Source organism: Podarcis liolepis (genome assembly GCF_965112155.1).
Source record: "Podarcis liolepis genome assembly, chromosome: 5".
NCBI lineage: Eukaryota > Metazoa > Chordata > Lepidosauria > Squamata > Lacertidae > Podarcis > Podarcis liolepis.
In genome coordinates, this window is record NC_139556.1 from 70,671,038 (window position 1) to 70,677,934 (window position 6,897).

The following is a 6,897-nucleotide window of genomic DNA, read 5'->3' on the forward strand; positions in this document are numbered from 1 at the left end:
AAGACTGGAAAAAACGAGAAAGCGAAATTGGCACGTACACCCATCCCTACCCAATCCTCACTGGGCTCTTTTGAGGTATTCCCTACCAAAATGAATACTTTTCGCTCTAATGGTTTTGTTTTTCGGACAGCCTTGGGGTTCCCTCAAGCCTGCTCATACCTTTATTGCATGATGTCCTTTGGTCTACAAAAGGGCACCAGAGATCCAAGATTATTTATTTAAAGTATTTTGAGGCCACTCTTTAGGACTGCATCCCGTCAAAGCAATGCATAAAGAAGTAAAATATGAGATAGAAAAATAGCCACAGCAGAACAGATGTCCAGATTAATATAAGAAGCTTTGAACTGCCACAGCCAATTGTGGGAGTAAATTAAGCCATAGTCTTAAAATGCTCTTGTAACCCTGCTTGTAGTGTAACACAATAATGTGCAGTGATCAGATTCTTAGGCTCATTGTACAAACATTTTAAGTAACCTTGGCAGAGACTTCCCCTTATAATGATTTCAAGTGGTAAGTGACAGCTTTTATTAGTATTTTATTTTATTTGAAATATTGGCATGCTGTCTAGACTCCAAGGTGGCTTACAATCATAACCAAATGAAAAACTTCACAGTATTCTTCAACAATGACATTAAAGAGAAACATAGACACTTGAAAACAATAATGGAAGCATTAGTCCCCTCCCAGCTCAGCTATTAAAACTGTAGACAAATTAAGCAGTTTTAATGTTACAGCATGCAAGTATGTTCCATAAACACCACTAAAGAGCAGGTCTTCCCAATACATTTCACCTACTTATATTTTGAAATTTAACTCCCAAAGCAGATCCCCTGAAGATCTAGTAGATCCCCTGAAGATCGAGAAGGTGCCAGCACTCTGAATAGTGCCCAGAAATATACAAGAAGCCAGGCAGTATCTTTTAATAATGGAAACAGAGTGACAATTTTAAACTGATCTGCCTGCCATAATCTGACATTCCTGAACAATGTTAAAAGGCAGGCTCATGCGTTACTTTAATCTACAGTAAACACTGGTATTTTGGTAGTAACCTTTTGATTTTTGAAGAATCAGCAAGACCCAAGATTAATTGGGCAATGATGTAAAGAGAAAGTAAGTTTATTGAAAGTTGAGTGGTGTGAAAGCAGGTAGATGGAAGAGAGTCTGAACAATCAGAGTAACAAAGGTCAGGTTGGAATGTGTGCAGAGGAGGGTGACCAAGATGATAAAAGGGTCTGGAAATCAAGCCTTATGAGGAACAGTTGAGGGGTCAAGGGACATTTAGCCAGGTAAAAAGGAGACTGGGAGGAGATGATAGCCATCTTCCAGTATGTAGAGGGCTGCCCCATGGAAGATGGAACAAGTTTATTTTCTACTGCTTTAGAGGCTAGGACCCAAACTAATGATTTCAAGTTGCAAGAAAGGAGATTTCGACTAAACATCAGGAAGAACTTTTTGGAAGTAAGAACTGTTTGAGAGTAGAACAGACTCCCATGAGTCAACTTTTCAGCAGAAGTTGGATAGTTCTCTGCCATGAATGCTTTAGTTGAGATTCCTGCATTGCAGGGGGTTGAACTAGATCAGCCTTTCTCAACCTGTGGGTCCCCATAGGTTGTTGAACTACAACTCTCATCACCCCTAGCTAGGGATGATGGGAATCGTAGTCCAACAACCTCTGGGGGCCCACAGGTTGAGAACCGCTGGACTAGATGACCCTAAGGGTCCATTTGAACTGCACAGTTCTATGGTTCTATATGCAACCATTTGTGCTTCATATTTTTGGTTACACACAAGTTATTGACTTGATAATAAACTGCAATGGGAAGTGTTAAATTGATGAAGATGATGCAGATTAGAATAGACTAATATTATCATCATCATCAAGAAAATTTATCATCATCATCATCATCTGTATCCCTGCTGATCATCTAAAAAGGCCCCCAGAGCAGCTTACATGCACTCTATTAAAACAAGCCCCTACCCACAGACGTACCAGCTAAAAACACTCAACATACAAGGGGAAATGGACAAGGAGGGAAGAGGAAAATGAAGAAAAGATATTTTCATGTTGATTCTTGTCTGTTCTCTGAAATAGTCTATGTGTACTACTTCAAATGGACAAATGTTCAATAGATGTTAATATGGTCATAGATAGATATTTTACTATGAGAACAAATAGAGGGATATTTCAACTTCATTCCTTTGGTATAAAATTTCACAGGACTTTTATGAAATCTTCCCAAAGGTTTTAGCATCTGAACCACATGGCTCTTTAATAGGGTCAATTAATCTAGATTTGCAAGCATTCATTAATTCAAAGTGGAATCAGCTTGAGAAGTGGGAGTATGTTTTTTTCAGGCTGCCTCAAAATGCTTTTGATTCTACTTGACTAGGAATTAGACCATGTTTCTATCTGATCATTTAATTTTGTATCTTGTTTTTGAAATGGTATTGATATAAATCAAAAACATTCTTTCTCATTTGTTATTTATTTATTTATTTATTTATAACATTTGTTGACCACTCAGTCAACAAAGTCATTTGGGCTGTTCGCACCCAGTTCAAATAATATCCTGTTAAACCAATATTTAAAAATTGATTAAAAATATTAGAAACATTGACTATCAATCAGTTCAATTTCCTGCCTAAAACCACCACAAGCAGAACAACTTTTTTTTTAAAGCAGAAGTAATCTATTCCAAAGGTAAAATATATATAGTTCTAAAACTATGCAGCTAGTTTAGCTATGGAGACATATTGATATGTTCTGTTTTATAGAATAACAGCTATTCAGACAAAGCCATGTCTAACTATGGCATCCGCACCCAATTCACTCCATCCATAACAGTTCTTCATTTTGTTAGCGCTACACAGGAGTATCGGTAATTGGATTGTTGGCTGTAGGCCATGTTTGTTCTTTCAACAATAAAGTAATACCACAAACTCAAGCTGGTTTTGTATTCAGAATCAGCTACTAAGTGGTAAGAGTAACGGTAAAAGAGTTAGTCATCCAACAGTAGTGGTAGATTCACAAATGCTGACATCTTCCACATGCATCCTTATGCACAAAATGTATATTCCATCTATCTGTTCTATCACTTTTTTTTAGTGATAAACATAGTAGTATAACTTGTAAGACTTGCTTCTACTGTTCTCAGGATTAAGCTTACACTGCCTCAAATGAAATAATATTCAACATGATAACCTAGTAGAGTACATCATAAATATGCTTTTAACATTCTGTTTAACTTTCAATAGACTACTTGCATACTGGTTGTCCTAATATCTGCATTTCTGTGTGTTGTTAAACAGTAACAGTTCTTCATTATCATTTAGGCTGCAATCATATACCTACTTACCTGGGAGTAAACATAGTCTCATATTGGTAAAACTTTTCACATGAATATATATATATATATATATATGCAGGTTTTGGTGTCTTCGGGTGTCTTCCCGTGTAAGAGTTGGGGTGTCTAGGCGACGTTTCGACGAGGTCTCACTCGTCATCTTCAGGCTGGTGCTTTCGGCTTCTTGTTACTGGAACAAGAAGCCGAAAGCACCAGCCTGAAGATGACGAGTGAGACCTCGTCGAAACGTCGCCTAGACACCCCAACTCTTACACGGGAAGACACCCGAAGACACCAAAACCTGCATTCCTGTACCCGTGAAAATCTACGAAAGCATATATATATATGCTTTGCAGTCGCCCCGAGACGCATCCCCACGGAAAACATCATATGCGGAGTCGAAGCTAGCCTAACCAAAATCAACCCAGATGAAGCCAATAAAATCAGACTTGAAGTTACCAACATCCTCTGCTCCAGCAAACCACCCAGAAGCAATTTACACAAAGAAGAACAGAAAGCACTCACCAACCTGAGGAAAGACAACAACATAATCATTCTCCCAGCAGACAAAGGTAATGCCACTGTTGTGATGAACACATCGGACTACCAAGCAAAACTATCAAATCTACTCCAAGACCCTACCTACCAACCTATAAAAACAGATCCCACCACCTATCTGGAAAAAACCACCAAATCCAAAATAAAAGCCTCTCCTATCAGTGAAGAAATCCAGCTAAGAATCATCCCCAGAGAAAAATCATCCAGATGCCCCAAACTCTACGGTCTCCCCAAGATACACAAAGAAGGAACACCACTCAGACCAATAGTCAGCTCCATAGGCTCACCTCTACAAAATCTCGCTAAATTTCTCGCTAAGCAACTTCAGCCCTATGCAGAATCCATCGCTTCACACGTTACAAACTCCTTCCAGTTCATAGAAACAATAAAGAAGCAAAACCTACATCCCGATGACCTACTTGTGAGCTTCGATGTTGTATCTCTCTTCACACAAGTGCCCATTAATGAAGCCTTGACAGCCATTCAAAACAAATACAATCCCCCCGAATACATCCTGGACCTGACCACCACTGCCTAACCAACACGTACTTCATCCACAATGGACAAAGATACAAACAGATAGAAGGAGCACCTATGGGATCACCCCTCTCACCGGTCATCGCAAATTTGTACATGGAACACTTTGAAACCAATGCTTTAGACAAGTCAGAACACAAACCCAAACTTTGGCTCAGATATGTTGACGACACCTTTGTAATTTGGCCACACGGGAAAGAAAAACTAGATAGCTTCCTCACACATCTCAACAGCCTACACCCCAAAATACAATTCACTATGGAAATAGAAGCCAACAACCAACTTCCCTTCCTTGACGTCCTAATCTACAAAAAACCTGATGGCTCACTAGGACACACTATCTACCGGAAAAAAACACACACCAACCGCTACTTACATGCACAATCACACCACCACCCTGCACAAATAAACTCCGTAGCCAAGACTCTCATCTCCAGAACCAAACGCCTGGCTGACAAAGACCACTTGACAACTGAGTTACAGAATCTCTCAAATGTGTTAATCGCCAATGGATACCAGCAAAACAGGGTTACGAAGCTAATCCAAAAAGAAACACCCCCCAAAAACCAAGACACAGAAGAAAACAATGGCATGGCCCTCCTTCCTTATATCAAGGGCACTACAGATAAAATTAGCAAAATCCTCCATAAACACAATATCAAAACAGCCTTTTGCACCAACCAAAAAATAGCCAATATCCTCAGAAACCCCAAAGATAAAATCCAGTTGGAAAACCAAGGGGTCTATGAAATACCCTGCAAAGTCTGCCCAGCCACGTACATTGGACAAACAAACAGACGAATAAATGCACGTATCGCAGAACACAAGAATGCCGTCAAAAAAGAAGAAAAAACTTCCTCTCTTTTCCAACACATGAAAGAAACAGGACACGAAATTAATTTTGCAGATTCCAAATTGCTCTTTAACATGGAACATCACCACAAGAGAATAATCATGGAAGCCATCGAGATAGAGAAACACCCTCACAACATGAACAAGCGTGACGACACGTCCCGCCTGCCAGACATCTGGAAATTAGCCCTCCCCACAAAAACCGACACCAGAACCAGAGGCACACAGAACGCCATCACCAATCAACCACACCAGACCCAAACCCAGACCCTCTCCACAGATAAATTACAGACACCATCCAGTAGCCAAACCATAGTGGCACCTCCGGATGCTGCACCCCCCTGCAATCCCTACACAGATCTGGCTGGCACAGGGCACAAAACCACAGCTCGCCCCTATACACGAAGCCAAGCCAGAGCACAACTAAGTGCAGTACAGCCATCTTCTCAGAAAAACTCTTCACAAGCTCAAGAGGTCAAGACACGAAAGCTTTAGCAACTAATCCACACCTAATGACCCACCTAAGTGGTACTCAGAATATCACTCAAGAAATCACTCAAGATATCCCTCAAGTAATTAAGGAACAAAAGAAGAAAAGGCACACTAACCTGGGAACTTCCTCTCTGCCCAGAACGTTGGAGGCTATACACCACACCCCCTCAACAGTATTTATAGGAACTCAAACACTGAGATCCTGCTCTGTTCCAGTAACAAGAAGCCGAAAGCACCAGCCTGAAGATGACGAGTGAGACCTCGTCGAAACGTCGCCTAGACACCCCAACTCTTACACGGGAAGACACCCGAAGACACCAAAACCTGCATGCATATATATATATATATATATATATATATATATATATATATATATATTCTTGTTGCTATTGCTTCTGCAAATATCTAAATTGTCTTCAATCCATGCATTCCTGCCTTATCATTATTTCAGCCTCTAGTAAATTATTTTCTTTACCAAACATGTACATCACTTCTTAGGTACGGCAGCGCATCGTTTTGTATTGGAGATGATGTCATGTAGTGTCGTAGAAGGCTTAGGAGACACAGTGAACAAGAAGCTCATTGTCTTTCTCAAACAAGAGCAGTGCTACCTAGTGATTAAACTCTGCGGCAGCATAAACACCGTTTTCCAGAAAGCTAAAAAAAAAGTACAAAGAGCAAGGACACGCACAAACGTACACATATTCAACATGCAGTTGAGCCCTAATAGCCTATCATTTACAGTCAATACGGGAAGAAATTCCCTATGCTGGGGTTATACATTGACTGGCCCATACTGCTTACAATGGGTCCAGCAACTGATATGATAGGAAAACATAGGGTGACCTCTTTGCTCCTGATCTATCCAGGATTTTTCTAGCTTCTGAGGCATTGCCTGTGTGTGTTAAGTGACAAACCAGTAAGTGGTGCAACTACTCCCAAGAAGTGCTTTTTTCCCCTAGAAAAAAAATGCTGGAACTCACCGCCTCAGTTGCTAGCTCAGATGCCGATGTTGATGCCATCTTGAAACCAAAATCACGTGACAAGATAGGGAGGTTCAGATTATTTTTCCCCCTCAGTGTCTTCACTTATTAACAGGGAGAAAGATGCACAT

General features: G+C 40.3%; 1 long non-coding RNA gene across 1 annotated transcript; it reads right to left on the minus strand.

The window, feature by feature from the left end:
* Positions 1-1,361: 1,361 nt before the first annotated feature.
* Positions 1,362-3,428, minus strand: LOC310708392. Its single transcript, XR_014526991.1, has 2 exons — positions 1,800-3,428; positions 1,362-1,766 (listed from the first exon to the last, which is right to left on the minus strand). It is a non-coding gene; the product is annotated as an uncharacterized lncRNA (long non-coding RNA).
* Between the last annotated feature and the right edge of the window lie 3,469 nt (positions 3,429-6,897).